The sequence below is a fragment of the Ictalurus furcatus genome, chromosome 23, assembly GCF_023375685.1.
Source record: "Ictalurus furcatus strain D&B chromosome 23, Billie_1.0, whole genome shotgun sequence".
Lineage (NCBI taxonomy): Eukaryota > Metazoa > Chordata > Actinopteri > Siluriformes > Ictaluridae > Ictalurus > Ictalurus furcatus.
The window spans coordinates 7336859-7353296 of NC_071277.1; positions in this window are offsets into that span (position 1 = coordinate 7336859).

Genomic DNA, 16438 nt, shown 5'->3' on the forward strand with positions numbered 1-16438 from the left:
ATAATTGGTAACAGGCTGCTGAAGATTGGAAAAAGACCATGCATATATATTTTTTAAATTAAATAGTATGAATCCTACCACTCTGCCATCGGAAACAATGGAGCATACCTGAAAAAGGTAGAAATGTCGGCACGGTCAGCATTCTAGCTCTGATGCAGTAGGTGCAATAGTGGATTTTTTTTGTATTCCTTACTGGTACAAATAATCTAGAAGATAGGTAGAACATGAATTTTTTTTTTTTTTTTTTTTTTTTTAAACCCAATGCATTAAGCCCTGGCCTTGTTTTCTGGTCTGGAACGTTTGTCTGTGTTTGGATGCACCTCCTGTCAGTCATTTTATAGACACTCTACTCTACAGGAATCCATAGATCCTGGTGGTGGAACTCTGTGAACATGGGAATCGTTCAAATGTCAAAGCTACCTAACCATTAGACCTAAGCTTTAAAAAGGCTATTCGGAACTAACGTACTTTTTAAATGCATTGTGAGTTTTCTATCTGTTTAGAACACATGGTTTGTTCATTCCGAATAATTTATTCGTGTTCAGTATATCTGTAGGAATGGGGCCCTCATTTCAGTGTTTTAACATCGATGTTTAAAATTTCAGCATATGTGGTTATTTAGCAATAATCAGAGGGAGACTGGGACCACAAAGTGGCCCTGGACTTTATGGCCCTGAGCGGACCACCACACTCGGCCCACAACACGACCCATCGTGACACACCGGCTCATTGATGGTTAGAGCAATTTTTAACACCAAAAATATAACACAATATAGAAACATAAATGCTATTTAAATATATTTACTTGAAGTAGCACTGCATATGAATCCATATCTGGATAGCACACTATGATCATGTGACATTAAACTCATATATGGTCATGTCTACAGAAAGAGAGAGAGAGAGAGAAAGAGAGAGAATGAACCCTGCTGCCTGTCTCAGCCTCGCTGTTCTTTGGCTGTAATGCTACAGCCATGCCTTCACGCCAAAGGCAAAATCTGTTAATTAAAACACTTCACAGGCTTTGGATGTTTATTGTTTTCATACCATTTTGTGTAAACTGTAACTAAAAGTTAACTGAAGCTCTATATATATATATATATATATATATATATATATATATATATATATATACACACACACACACACACACACACACACACACACACACATTACCAGTCAAAACACACTCATTCTTTATTTTAATTTTAATTTTATAAAAATAATAATGACATCAAAACTCTGGAGTAACACAAATGGAATTATGGGGATTATGTTGTGATAAAAAATCCTAAATAAATCAAAATAATTGAGTATTTTAGCATCTTCAAAGGAGACACGCTTTTTGCATAGAATTTCCAGAAATGTATTCTTGGCATTTTCTCCACCGATTTCTTGAGGGATTTCCCTGAGATGATTTTTAAACAGTATTAAAAGAGTTCCCACCTTCGTTGGACACTTATCAGCTGCTTTTCGGAATATTTCGCTCTGAGTCGTCTGTTTAAAACAATATTTTTTTGTAAATAAAATGTTAGTTTTCTAATAAAAGAAATTAATATTTCTAACACTTCAGGATTATATTTTTGTCTTCGACACCGATTTCAAACGTTTAATCATACACCTTCAGATCAAAAGGTTTTTCAGTCAAGGGTATAAGTGTATATATATATATATATATATATATATATATATATATATATATATATATATATATATATATATAAAACTAACAATTCCTCTTTGAGTGACTATGTCTGAGTACTTGACTTAGAATATGATACTATTAAACAATAATACCTAAAGAGATTTGCTACTTTTATGCTAAATACCTTATAAATCTGTAAACCAAAAGTTTAGTTGAACTCTGACCTTTTTCCCAGTCATTAAAAGTAGCCTCAGTCTGTTGGTCAGATGCTGCAGAGTCTAACACCGTCTTTTTATTTCTTTTATGCTTTTGAAAAGTAAAAAAAAACAGAGTTTGTGGGAATCTGGAGCTTAGTGAATGTGAAGGACGTAAGCAAGACGTCAAAGTGTGTATAAGCTGTGCACTCTGATCAAAGGCTTTGAAGTCCTGAAGGAAGGGTGTAATTTTCTATTCTTGCTTCCTCCACTTAGGTACAGGTTTAAAAGTCTGCAGCTTGTCTTTTCACCTAATCCCTTCAGTCATTAAATCTCTTTAAATTGCACTGTAATGATTTCAGTACAGCTTAGTACATTGGACTGCAAGCTTTGCTGTATGATGAAATGAAATAATAGGGATCCAAAGTAACTGGCTAAGTTTGATCTGCATTGATGCACCTGAATTTCCCTTCAAGTTCACCATGCTGGGATTTGAAGCACAGTCATTTCTGATTTGTCTCACTTTACTTCCTGTAGCATGATGCTGCCACCACCATGCTTCCTTGTGGCATGATGTTCTTTGGGTTATAAGCTGCAGGTGGGAAACAATCTGATGTGATGCAATTTATCTTCTTTTCATTTATCTTATTGTTTTTATTTTATTACATCACAAAAACCTGCACTTTTAACACGGTTCTGTAGAATTTTTATATATACTGTACGTTGAGGCATGCTGTTATAGGAAAAGAATAGAGTTGGAGCTCTAACACCTCACTGTCCCTTCTCTGACTACCTTCGTGGCTGTTTTCCATAATCACAGAGTGACCAAAGAACTACTAGTGTTTAAACTCTTTGGAGTGACTCCCGCCAGTGCAGAATGACGACGCATGTCGATCTCGAGTGACACAAAAGTCGCATGAATTCCAATTGGACAGTTCAGACTGAGGTCACGTATGGAAGTGGGCCAATCAGAATTTAAAAGATCAGATTCCATGCGGTTTGTGCTGTTCACAGTCATGAGAAAAACAGATCTTTGAGTGACATAGGAGCAAAAAAAAAAAAATCGGATTTGGGTCACATTTACCAGCAGTCTGAACTTGAACTGTCTCCTCACAGAAAATTACACCATCTGAACAATGAGTGTTTAAACTGATGTATGCGGAGGATCCAGAATGACCTTGTATAAGATGTTACTATAAAAACGATAATGTATTAGAGCGAGTGCATTGATTGATATAAACTTCACAGTGTTGATGTTATAGAAAATGAAGTAACAAATTTTGACCAATTAGAATCGAGCATTCTAGAGCATTGCGGTATGAACAGAATTTATGTGTCAAAGTCTTGCCTTTGGTCGTGTGAGTGTAAGTCATGAGGCTTTAATTATTGCTTGACTACCTTGTTGTGTATTAGACCCTTGCTTTTGTTTTGGATTACCCTTTCTCACTGTTGACTGTGTTCGACCGTTGCCTGCAGAACTGATCTATAACTTATGGAGATTTTTATTTAAATGTGTTTGTTAAATTGGCTTCTTACCCAACATTATATTTCCAGGAGGATAGCCTAGGTATGGTTAGAAAGTACATTTAAAAAAACCCATAGTTTAGGTGGAATACTTTTCATCTTTGGCTGTTTGCCAGAATTCAGCCATAGCAATATTATTATTATTATTATTATTATTATTATTATTAACAAACATGTACAATGGATATTATATGTGTTTATTCGTAAACAGAAGCAAAAAAAGAGATACAATGATAGAAGACCCAATGCACAAATTGACATTGGCCCAAAGGAATGGCTGATGTCAGGTCAGGTGACCCGACATCATCCCCATAGACAAAAAGTTGTTGGCTCAACATTCTCACCCAATATTGTCCCAGTGGAATGACTGATGTTAATGTCAGTTTGCAACCGGGGGAGACAATCCTTACTTATGCATGAAAAAGTGAGCACTTCCTAATATTTCCACATAGCCAGCTCTTGTTGCACTACACTATTCTGGATGCAGGTGAATGAGTGTAGGAGGCAGCAGAAAGGAGATGAAAGGGAGCTCATTTGAAATTATTTTCCACTGATGTGGTGGACTAGAGGGACAACTGCATACCCTGAAGCATTTGTCCAGGGAAGGGCAGCACATTTCCTATGACACTTCATCTGCAACAGAGCAGAAACCTGCCTGAATTCATAGTCAGCTGAGAGAGAGAGAGAGAGAGAGAGAGAGCTCCCAGGTCTATTGATCATGTGTCTTCCCTGATTGAATGTGAATGAATTCCTCAGTGTGACTCCGCATAATCTGTTAGCTAAAACCTAAGTGCTCGCCCAACCTCTTTATCCTTCTTTCTTCCTCCACTATACAGTGAATCAACACCTTTTAAAATGTCAAACCCACCTTCCCCTGATGATTAAGACAAAGATGACGTACAATTTGACCTCACCATCTTAGTACTGTGATGTTATCTGTGACAGCTCCTGTGCCATGAAATCTCAGGTCTTACATATTGCATATAAGCACTGTATATGAGACAATTATCGTATTAAAATAAGGATTATTTGGTGTAGAGATTTAGACTTTGAAAGGAAAAACTTTTTCGGTTGCATCCTGCAAGATCTCAGTCCTGATGCATATCTTTAACCTAGTCTCAACCAGATGCTCTGTGAACATTTTGTAGCAAAGCTGACTGTACTTCTTGTTCTTTTCATGTGGGTGTTCAATTTCATCTGCTCCTCTCATTCAACTATGTGACTTTAGAGCCAGGAGTCTTTATTTAAAATGCATTCACTTTTTTAAAATTATTATTATCATTATTATTATTATTATTATTATTATTATTATTATTATTATTATTATTTTCACCATCTGTGAGATAAAGGGAACTACAACCCCAAGTCCAAAAAAGTTGGGAGGCTGTCTAAAATGTAAATAATAACAGAATGCAGTGATTTGCAAATCTCATAAACCCATATGGTATTTACAGTAGAACATGGAAAACATATCAAATGTTTAAACTGAATAAATGTACCATTTTAAGGGGAAAAAATAATGTCATTTTGAATTTGATGGCTGCAACACGTCTCAACAAAGTTGGGACGGCGGCAACAAAAGGCTGAAAAAGTAAGTCTTAGTAAAAAGAGTTTAAACATTTGATATGTTTTCCATGTTATATTGTGAGTAAAATATATGATATATATATATATATATATATATATATATATATATATATATATATATATATATATATATATATATAATAGAGATATAATATATATGAGTTTATGAGATTTGCAAATCTGTTTTTATTTACATTTATTTACATTTTACACAGCGTCCCAATTTTTTTTTAAATTGAGGTTGTAATTCTTAAAAGCGTTAATAAGGAATGCTGCCCGGAGGCTTATTATAATCACATTTTGGCTGATGGTGCGTTATTTAAAATTATTTTATTGAGATATTCCCTTGGAGAGAGGTTTTGGGAAAGCGTCAGAAAGACATAAAAGAAAGAAAGCTGTTGTTATAAATGCTAATCTCAGATTATTCGCAATTCGTTAATACTACTTGACGATTCAGTTTATTATATTTGTTATATTTCCAGTAAGTCTCATTTTGTGATGTATTAAGATCAAGATCAATTTCAGTTCATCACTCTGTGTTCTCATTTGAAATGAGTTCTCCCATTGAAAATGAGTAGAGCAGCCTTTAAAAAGGCCATGCGATGTTTTTTCAAGTAAAGAGATAAAAGCGTGTGATGTTTGGAGATACTCGCACAAAACAGAGGAAATGCCCATTGTATAAGGATGAAGAAGAATGGCCCTGTGGGACTGATTTCTTAGTTTTTGGCCGTTTTCTTTGTTTTGACCATTTTGACAATGGTCTTTGGTGGCAGTTATACTTCTTCTCTCCATCAACAGGAAGTAGACCCTGACCTTGGCAGGAAAATACATTCATTAATCTGTGTGGTGGCTGCTGGGAAGTCAATAAATTAAACCTTCATTATGCAAACTTGTCCTGCATTTGATCTGCCCTTTCACTGTCTATTTTGTCCTGGATGTGAATTCATGACTGCTGACTTGCTTCTGACACAAACGTCACCACCGTAGACGTTCTGTAAGCTTTTTGAGAAATCATTGCCTTCAGAATGAATTCACTTAATACTACAGCAGTGATAATTAGCATGAGGCGTGGCTTTTTTCGTGCAAATGGTGCACAGGGAGACGGGAAGGACAGATTTGTCAGACTGCTTTTATTTCCAGCAAATTTTTAAACATGTGTAAATATTTGTATGAACATCTGAGACATAAACTGAAGAAGTTTCACAGACATTTGATGAACAGAAATGGAATAATGAGTCCCTGAACAAAGGGGGAGTAATAGTCAGTATCTGGTGTGTTCTCCAGCTGCTTTAAGTACTACAGTGCATCTCATCCTCATGGACTGCACCAGATTGGTCAGTTCTTGCTGTGAGATGTTCCTCCACTCTTCCACCAAGTTCTCGATCATGTCGGGGGGGGGGAGGGGGGGGGCACAGTTACACATGGTTTGCCACAGCAAGGACGATCACCTGTCCTTCCTGTCCTCCTGTAGCACCGTCTTAGGCGTCTTACATTACAGACATTACAGTTTATTGCTCTGAACACATCTGCAGTCCTCATGCCTCCCTGCAGCAGGCCTATGGCATGTTCACGCAGGTGAGTAGGAACCATAGGCATCTTTCTTCTGGTGTTTTTCAGAGTCAGTAGAAAGGTCTCTTTAGTGTCCTAACTTATTGTAACTGTGACTTTAATCGCCTAGCACCTTTAAACTGTTCGTGTCTTAAGGACTGTTCCACAAGTGCATGTGCGATAATTGTTTATGGTTCATTCAACAAGCATGAAAGCGCTTCAGTCACATCTTGACTGCTTCATTTCAAATCCATCGTGGTGGTGTACAGAGGCAAAATTCCAAAAATCGTGTCACTGTCTAAAAACCTGACTGTCCTGTATATTCACACATGGGCTCTGAAAAGGCCAGTTTTTAAGATTGCACTGAAAAGTCACCCTTCGACCCTGAACATCCACCAGTGCCCATATCTCTCATCTGGTCACTTAAGTCCACCCTCTTTCCTAATGTCTCTCTCTCTCTCTCTCTCTCTCTCTCTCTCTCTCTCTCTCTATATATATATATATATATATATATATATATATATATATATATATATTCACTAGAATAACCTTTATCTGGTTACCGAGAGGAAATGCCATTAGCTAGGATCCTCTGCTTGAGTGCTTGGTTTAATAGGCCTTAGCCTTAAAATGTGATGGTGAAAAAACTCAGTATGCTTCTACTGTCTGATTAGTAGCTCCTAAGAACAGGGATAAGAGATACGTTGTTATTTTATGTCATTAGTCAGTGAACTAAACACACTGTGGGGACGAAAATGCAGTTTAGATTAGAATTAATCAGGAAAAATCAATAAGGAATAAGCTGATTAACAGTGTGACCCAATGCGACGTCCACAATTTACCATTTTATATTAGCCAATTTTTTTTTAGCAGATAGAGTGAGAGTTGATTGATTTGCTGATTGAAAAAGAATGTAAGAATATCATAGTAATAATAATAATAATAATAATAATAATAATAATAATAATAATAAATACGTAATTTTCCTCACACCTCCAGGGTTGGGGGTTCGAATCCCTCTTCTGCCCTGTGTGTGGGGAGTTGGCATCTTCTCCCCATGCTTTGGGGGTTTTCTCTGGGTACTCCGGTTTCCTCCTCCAGTCCAAATGCATGCGTCGTAGGCTGATTAGTATTTCCAAATCGTCCATAGTGTGTGAACGTGTTTGCAGTTGTGCCCCGCCATCCAGGGTGTCCCACGCCTTATGCCCAGAGTTCCCCGGTATACACTTCAGGCTCCCCGGCTACCCTGTGTAAGCTAACCAGTATGGAAAATCTATTAATAATAATAGGATAATATTTTATAAGGAAAAAATGTTTTTTCACTACTACTATAGCACAGCATAAAAAATGTGTCTGTAAGAGAATCATCTTATTATGGTAAATGTGTGTAAAAATACATGTTGTATTTTTACACACATCTGTCAAACTCAGATATCCACAAATTTATCCACAAATAAGCAATAATAACAATGAAGAAATTAAAATAATGATGTAAAAAAAAGCATTAATAATAACAAATTATCAAATGCTATCAAAGCTGGAGATGAAATCATGCATTTTCAATTAAACATGTCTGAATAAAAACGACAAACTACTTATTCACCTTAGCGCATGGCTTGTTTACGTTGAGGCAGTAGAAAGGAAGCGAGTGTGTCTCAGTGCTCAGTGCTCGCAGATATGAAGAGCGACGGTTTCTCCGCATGCAATCTTCACTGTTCCACACGTGTGAAAGTATTAGAAGCAACAATCCGTCATTTAGCCATTGCCTGATCAATTGAACAGAAATCATAAATCATTGATCTTGACTCCACTCTGATTCTTCTTAGAAGAGTAAAATAGTGTTGTCTTTCTTTGAACACAATTTATCCAGCATCTGCCTTAGCTCTCTCTTTGTCAGCATATGGCAAAAGCTATAAAACCCCAAGCAGATGTTCATTCTAGACCTACACTATGTCTCCGGTTGGGAAACACCAGCCTTTATAGGGTCCTGCTTATTACACATCCTAGAGCAAATATATCTCCTGAGCAGCAACCTTGGCTTTCTTCCTATCGGCTGAAATGTCTCTTTAAGGATGTCTCACTCAGCCTTGCTGTTTTGAAAGCTTTTTTTCTAATGAATTGTTAAGAACTCCCGGACATGACTTGATGGTATAAATCTCAGATCTTGAACAATGTCGGCTAAACTGATTCCTCCCCCACACTGCACCTGCACACACATCAACACTAGTAAAGTTACAATTACTAGTTGAAATACATTCATCATTACACATCCCATCATATTCTCACCATCACAGCTGGAGAGACATCAACTATCCCATCCTTGCTCCAGGTACTGCTGGAAACCCTTTCTTTGTGCGAAGGAAAACAAATCAGGAGACCTGGTTGGAAAATGATGTTCTTCTTAATATTATTATCTTACATTGCTTACAAATTGACATTTATTTTGCATGCCACGTTAACCTTTACATGAAACAGCTTGTAAGATATTTAAATGTTGGAAAGAGCAGATTTTTTGAGGTGATTAATCCATTGAAATTGAAATGTCAGTTTGTGTGTTTAATGGATGAACAAAAATAAACTAAAAAAAGAGCAAGAAGTGTGATTTTGTAGGGCAAATACCAACGAGGCGACGTTGTAATAAAAACATACATGGTTACATCACTTTGTAAAAAAAAGCACGGGAAATGATATACACCAGCGGTCAAATCGTGTGCTGTTGCAGACAATGTAGAAATGATGTGATGTTTGATTGTTAATCCAAACATGTGGAATTTAAGCAAGAGAACAAAACCGACTGAATTAATCAGCGATGATTTCCGCACCAGTGTAAGAGCAGATAATGATGAAGAGTGATGACAAGTGCTGGGAGAAGAGACTAGCAAGACAGGTATCCTGACTGGTAGACATTATTGACAGTTTTGGTAATATACTGTGACTTATGAGTGAGTATCACTGCAGATCGCACAATAATGACACTGTTGTAGGTTGTGATTTGAATAAAAATTCACGGCACATACGAAGTAGACGTGTGGGATTTTTTTAATCCATCTTTATGGACTTTATGCTTCACTTACTGTACGTGTGCAAGTGAAAAGAATAGAAAGACAACATGTAAAACAAATGCAGCAGGGTGCGTGGGCGTGCATCTTCTGCATGTCTGTGCTTGTTATGAAAGCATAATCGTTGTTTGTGACATGCGTCTCAGGGCCAAGAAATGTGCTATGCAAAACCATTTTCTGTTGAGTAAAAGTCACTGCAGACATGCGTTGTCTTTTATTTTCTTCCTCCCCCCCCTTCCCCTCTCTCTTTTGCTCTCTATCTCTTTCTTTCTGCCAGTGAGAAATGCTTAGAGAGCTGGAAAGCCACTATTTTGGTTAAAAAATTTTATTGTAAGTTTCATTTTTGCGAACACACCAAGGGATATGGGGGGAAAGACCAATACAAGTGCAACACTTCCCTTGGGTCTGCTGTTTTCTCAGAGTGCTCTCAGATTACATTGATCCATGGAGCAATGGAAGAAGGTGGCCTGGTCTGACAAATTATGATTTCTTTTACATCATGTTGAAGGCGGGTGAGTGTGCGTCTCTTTCCTGGGGAATGCACTATGGTAAAACGGCAAGCTGGTGGAGGAAGTGTGATGCTCTGGGCAGTGTTCTGCTGGGAAAACTTGGGTCCTGGCATTCATGTGGATTTTACTTTGACACATACCTCCTACTTAAATATCGTTGCAGAGCAAGTACACCCATTGATGGCAACAGTATTCCCTAGTGGCCTCATTCAGCAGGATAATGTACCCTGCCACACTGCACAAATTGTTCAGGAAGGGTTTGAGGAACATTCAAAGTGTTGATTGAGCATTAAATCATCTGCTGCTAACATCTTGGTGCCAGATACCACAACCCACCTTTAGGTCACAGCTGTGTTAGCAGCACAAGGGGGACGTACACAATATTAGGCAAGTGGTTTTAATGTTATGGCTGATCGGTGTACAATCATTACATTTGGTGCCAAAACCCAGAAACTTGCTCAGAGAACATATCAGGTTGAGGTGGGCCTTCTACCCAAACAGCAACTTCTGCCTGACCAGCGGTTTCTGCTCAACATGGGCCTTCATCTAACCAAGGGCTCTGTCTAATTAGAGGTTTCTGCCCATCATGGGACTGTTGCTCAACTAGTGGCTTCTCTCCTTATGAAGCTTTCGCCCAACCAAGAGGTTCTGCCCAGCATGGGGCTTTATCCAGTCAGGAGGTTCTGCCCAGCATGGGGCTTTATCCAGTCAGGAGGTTCTGCCCAGCATGGGGCTTTATCCAGTCAGGAGGTTCTGCCCAGCATGGGACTTTATCCAGTCAGGAGGTTCTGCCCAATGTCAAACCCTGACTGTCAAAAGACGACTGCCCAAAGTGGGGATTCGGCCCAGACTGGGCCTACACCCATCAATGGTTTTTGCTCAGCTAAGAGCTTCTACACAAAATAGATCTTCACCCATCAGGAAGCAAATGTAAGGTTTGAACTCAATACAGTATGGATATTCTTCTCAACATTACACTTTGCTAATCCAGGAGATGAAAAACAGCTTATTTCATTGTGAATGTCCAAAGCTTCTCTCACATGAACTTAGTATTAAAAAGTGTTAGCTTGACCCTGTAGGCATTTTCAGTCTAGGAAATATCATTCCATCGTTAATGTCAAACAGCAGATGCCTATGTGTTTGATGACATGGCTGAAATCTCATACAATTAATGCAAACTTCAAATGCTGCACATATCAAATTCAGTCACAGTAAAGATGCGCTGGGGAAAACTCCAGGCTGCTGAACACTCCTGCTGACATCCTCAGAACCAAGTTGTGGTGCATTGTGGGAAAGTGCTACTGACAGGGGATCTCCATCATGTTGGGCTCAATCAGTTTTTGCCTGAGGAGTGCAGGAGCTGAAAGAGCTGCCAGATGGTGGTGAGGAACATGAGAAGTAATTAAGCCCTCCAACTGAAAAGTCTCTAATTGATCATCTGACATTTCTGCTCCTGAGATCAAGTTGTGGAAATAAAGACAGATCTGCAATAGTGTCCTCTGAGTGCAGAGTTGTGTCAGTTGCAGGTGATGTATTGAATTGTCTGAACTGATCATAATGTGTGTGTGTGTGTGTGTGTGTGTGTGTGTGTGTGTGTAAGAGATGGATGATGTCATTACTTCCCCCACTGTTCTCAGTTCAGTCAGCAGCTGCATAGATATAATATTTCTCAAGACTATGGTTTGGTGAGACATATCATTACTGCTGTGAACGAATGCTTCATCCTTCTGAAGAACATCCAGAGCTAAAGTGAATATCCAGGAAATAAATTATACCAAAACACACATGCTAACTAGTTAGCTTTTTTGTCATGAACCTATTCTTTTATCTTGTTTATAAGATTGAATTTCTGAACTCCTGCTACTACTGGGGTTCCCATTTAGCTTACTTTAACCTGTTGCAAAATTCATCTTATTAGCGGGAAGCCATTTCATCTATAGACCCCATATGCTCTGTTCCTTCAAATGAGGCTATTTGTCTGTCCCCCCCATCCTTGCATCATCCAAGCAGTTATAAATTGTGTACGTTCAGAAATGATATTTTCTAATATTTTGTCTTCAACCTGAATGTTAAAAAATTTCGGACATTCATACATCATACAGAATGAAAACATCATGTCATTTTAAGGGGAAAAATAGACAATATAAACTCATCTGAATATGTGTATGAATCATTTATGCATGAAAGGGTTAACTTGTCATTATATAGCATTGGTGTTACACCTCAAACCTACGTAGTATCATAAGTGATTAAACAGAATATGATCAATATCTTAATTAATGTCTATAGCGGCGTGGTTCTCAAAGTAGAGGCTAGAGACCTCCAGGTGTATCTCAAGCTTTTTTTTTTTTTTTTAAATAAGAATGTGTTTTGTGAGTAGAAGTTTCAAGAATAAAAAAGCTTTATGGCTTTAATAACTAGCCAAAAAATATTAGTAGCTACACTGTAAAACCGGATAAGTTCATTTAACTCAAAAAATTTGAGGAAACTAATTACCTCAAAATTTTTAAGTTGATAAATCAATTTCTTTAATCCAAATACACTTAAATATAACAAAAAATTAACTCAATTAACTTTATTTAAGTGTATTTGGCTTAAAGAAATTGATTTATCAATTTATCAACTTAAAAATTTTGAGGTAATTAGTTTCCTTTCTGTTTTGGTGACGTGATTGATCACGAAATGACTATAAATGTCATATGTTGGTAAATGTGTTATCACTAATCATTGTCTCAGGATTAATACAGTTATTTAGCCGGGGCAGCTCACTAACCTAAATGAACCTTGCGTACTGCGGGACAGTGTGCGGCGAATGTAATATGTGTGTAGTGAGAATGGCGTCTCAACAAATCCAATTTCCTTTACTGTGTGTAGAGAGTCCAAGCCATTTCATTCATCCATCCATCCATCTTCTATACCGCTTACTCCTTTTCAGGGTCACGGGGAACCTGGAGGCTATCCCAGGGAGCATCGGGTACAAGGTGGGGTACACCCTGGACAGGGTGCCAATCCATCGCAGGGCACAATCACATACACACTCACACACCCATTCATACACTACGGACACTTTTTTTAGACATGCCAATCAGCCTACCATGCATGTCTTTGGACTGGGGGAGGAAACCGGAGTACCCAGAGGAAACCCCCGCAGCACAGGGAGAACATGCAAACTCCGCACACACAGCCACGATGGGAATCGAGCCCCCGACCCTGGAGGTGTGAGGCGAACGTGCTAACCACCGTGCGCCCCCTGTTTTATTCAATTACTGGCAAAATAATACTCTCTTCAAATGACTTGTCTAATAAAACACAACACATCTTCTACTGCGTTCACAATATGATTTTTTTTTTCTTTCTATTTAGCTGCTACTTCCTGTTGAAATGCTATAGTTGTGTTTGTCCTCCTGAGTACACAAGAAAAATTCAAGCACATTTGCTGAGAAATTATTACTGTTTACAATGCAGCTGTAAATGTCAATACATTTAGTAGAATTGGGACACAATGGACTGATGGATATTTCAAATCATAATAACCACCTAGAATATGATTTTAAATTAGACCCTGTAACAGTGCACGCACTTTTTTTTATTATTATTATTCTCGATCACTGTAACCTAGCAGATAACATCTCTATGAAAATAATAAATAATAGACAAGAATCGTAAATGTCGCAATGTGGGAAATTATAATGTGGAAAAGACAAGCCTCTCGGTTGCTTCTCTTCCTAATTCGCTCTTTTCACTGACTTCCTGTTATGGTTTAGTGCCATATTCATGACATGAAATCCCAGTTACAGCTACATTTCACTTCCATATATTAGTACTAAAAAATGTGGAAAAATTAAAAGGGGTGGTGGGGGCGAATATTAACGCAAGCCACTGTACATCTAGAAGTCCATCTGTGAGAGATGTACTGTATACTTCTAACCCAAGAAGATCATGAAATATTCATATAAATGTAAATCCCAAAGAACGAAGCTGTTTATTAAAGTAAGTGTTGATCCTGGCGCATTCTCTAACCTTATCCATACATAACTTTACATAAATCCTGTCTCATGCATATTTCCGTTTCAGGCAAGTCTGTTGTTTTCAGAACAATATACAGTATAGTATTAATTTTTTTTTTATTTTTTTAAATTCACCATGGAAAAGGTTTTAGCAAAGCACATACCAGCTTTATTTCCTCTCAGACTATATTTGAAATAGCATCTATTAGTTGTTAATATTAATCACGCAGCTTTTTTTGATCTTCGATCCACGCACTCCTAATCTTTTGAGAAAGTTGTTTATAATCAAATTCATAGCTGCGATTGCTGCCAAAAAATAATGAGCTGAAATAAACCTTGTTGTTGTTTTTTAATAGTTAATTAAGTCAAGAGTTGCATTATTGCACAGCCATTATTTGTCACTTTTTAATCACCAATTGGCTCGTGCCAAGTGAACGAAATAAGTCACCCTAATACACAAAGGCTTAATTATAACATTAACTCAAGCTGAATGTCAATTTAAAAAAAATTCCACAAAATGACTTTTCTCTTTAATCTTACAATCTGCACGTGAGAGTATGCTCGTTCTTATTTTACATTAAGGAATTGGATATGTACTGATACATCAGGCTTAACGTTTAGTCTTAGAAATCAGTGAGTGGCATTAAAGGGCAGGATTACTGTAACAGTCATTATTGTAACCTGTAATTGTAGTGGAGCGTATGACCTCAAAGAAGACCAAGCATCTAGTGGAAAACTAATTATAATATGAAATCACACCTCCAGGGCGCACAGTGGCTTAGTGGTTAGCACGTTCGCCTCACACCTCCAGGATCGGGGGTTCGATTGTGTGTGCGGAGTTTGCATGTTCTCTCCGTGCTGCGGGGGTTTCCTCCGGGTACTCTGGTTTCCTCCCCCAGTCCAAAGACTTGCATGGTAGGCTGATTGGCATGTCCAAAGTGTCCGTAGTGTATGAATGGGTGTGTGAATGTGTATGTGATTGTGCACTGCGATGGATTGGCACCCTGGCCATGGTGTACCCTGCCTTGTGCCCGATTCTCCCTGGGATAGGCTCCAGGTTCCCACGAGCCTGAAAGGGATAAGCGGTATAGAAGATGGATGGATGGATGGATCACAACTCCATCCTGCTGTGAGTGAGTGAGGAACATCAAAACGACGAATAGTGACAGGTGGAAATGAGGGGATGAAAAAAAGCACCACAATGGAGGTCCGTCACTCATTAATAACAACACTTAAGTAGCTATTGGACTACAGGAAAAGTTCTTCAATTTGGTCAAACAGTTCAATTTGGTCTCCGACTTCATAGCAGCCTTAACTGTACCTGGAAATACAGTCCATTTGTTGGAATTCTGGTAAATGTGCTGTTTCAGAATTGGCATAAAAGTTACTCCATTAAGCGCCATTAGAGTCTGCTGTTTCTATTCAGATATTAATACTGAATTTGTAAGTGTCTTTGTCGAGTCTGTAAAAACGTCTTTCATAATTAGTGTCCGGTGCATTAGGGAAATTCAATTTCTGCATAAAATGAGCGTAATTGTATTTTTCAAAGCATCAGGGTTGGCAGAATGTAAAATGGCAGTGAATATTAGAGGAGGATTGAATAAACATGCAGGCAAGGTGAAGGACAAAAGCATGTTAATGTGGAAACTAGACATTAAATATAACAAGATGGAGAGAGAGAGAGAGAGAGAGAGAGAGAGAGAGAGAGAGAGAGAGAATGAGCGACAGAACTCGTAGTACCACAAGTGCCAAATGTAATTAACTTCTTTTGTGCACAAAAAGCTCCACACCACAGAGATGCACCTGCTCCCTTCAGACTGGTGTACAATAATGAGTTGATCTTTGCACCTCGAAAAACATTGATTTATGTGAATAACTTTCATGTTTAGTGCAGATAGTCAGCTGCATATGTAATTTTTATTTTTATTATTATTATAATTTCTTTTTTGAAGGTGTACTGGCTTCATGCCATGTTCCTCTGAATACCAAACATGGTAAACAGAAAAGTTGTAACCCTTTCGTTAAAACAGACAAACAAACAACACTGACTTTGTTTTTTGAGAATTTATACTTTGATTGGAAAATTTTGGAGGGGCTTAATGGTTAGCACATTGTCCTCGCACTTCCAGGGTTGGAGGTTCTCTCTGAGCTTCGAGGGTTTCCTCTGGGTATTCTGGTTTCCTCCCTCTGTCCAAAGACATGCATTGTATGCTGATCGGTATTCACAGATTGTCCACAGTGTGTGAGTGAGTGTATGATTGTGCCCTGCAATGGGTTGGCACCCCGTCCAGGGCGTCCCCTGCCTTGTGCCCTGAGTTCCCTGGGATAGGCTCCAGGCTCCCCAATGACCCTGTATAGGATAAGC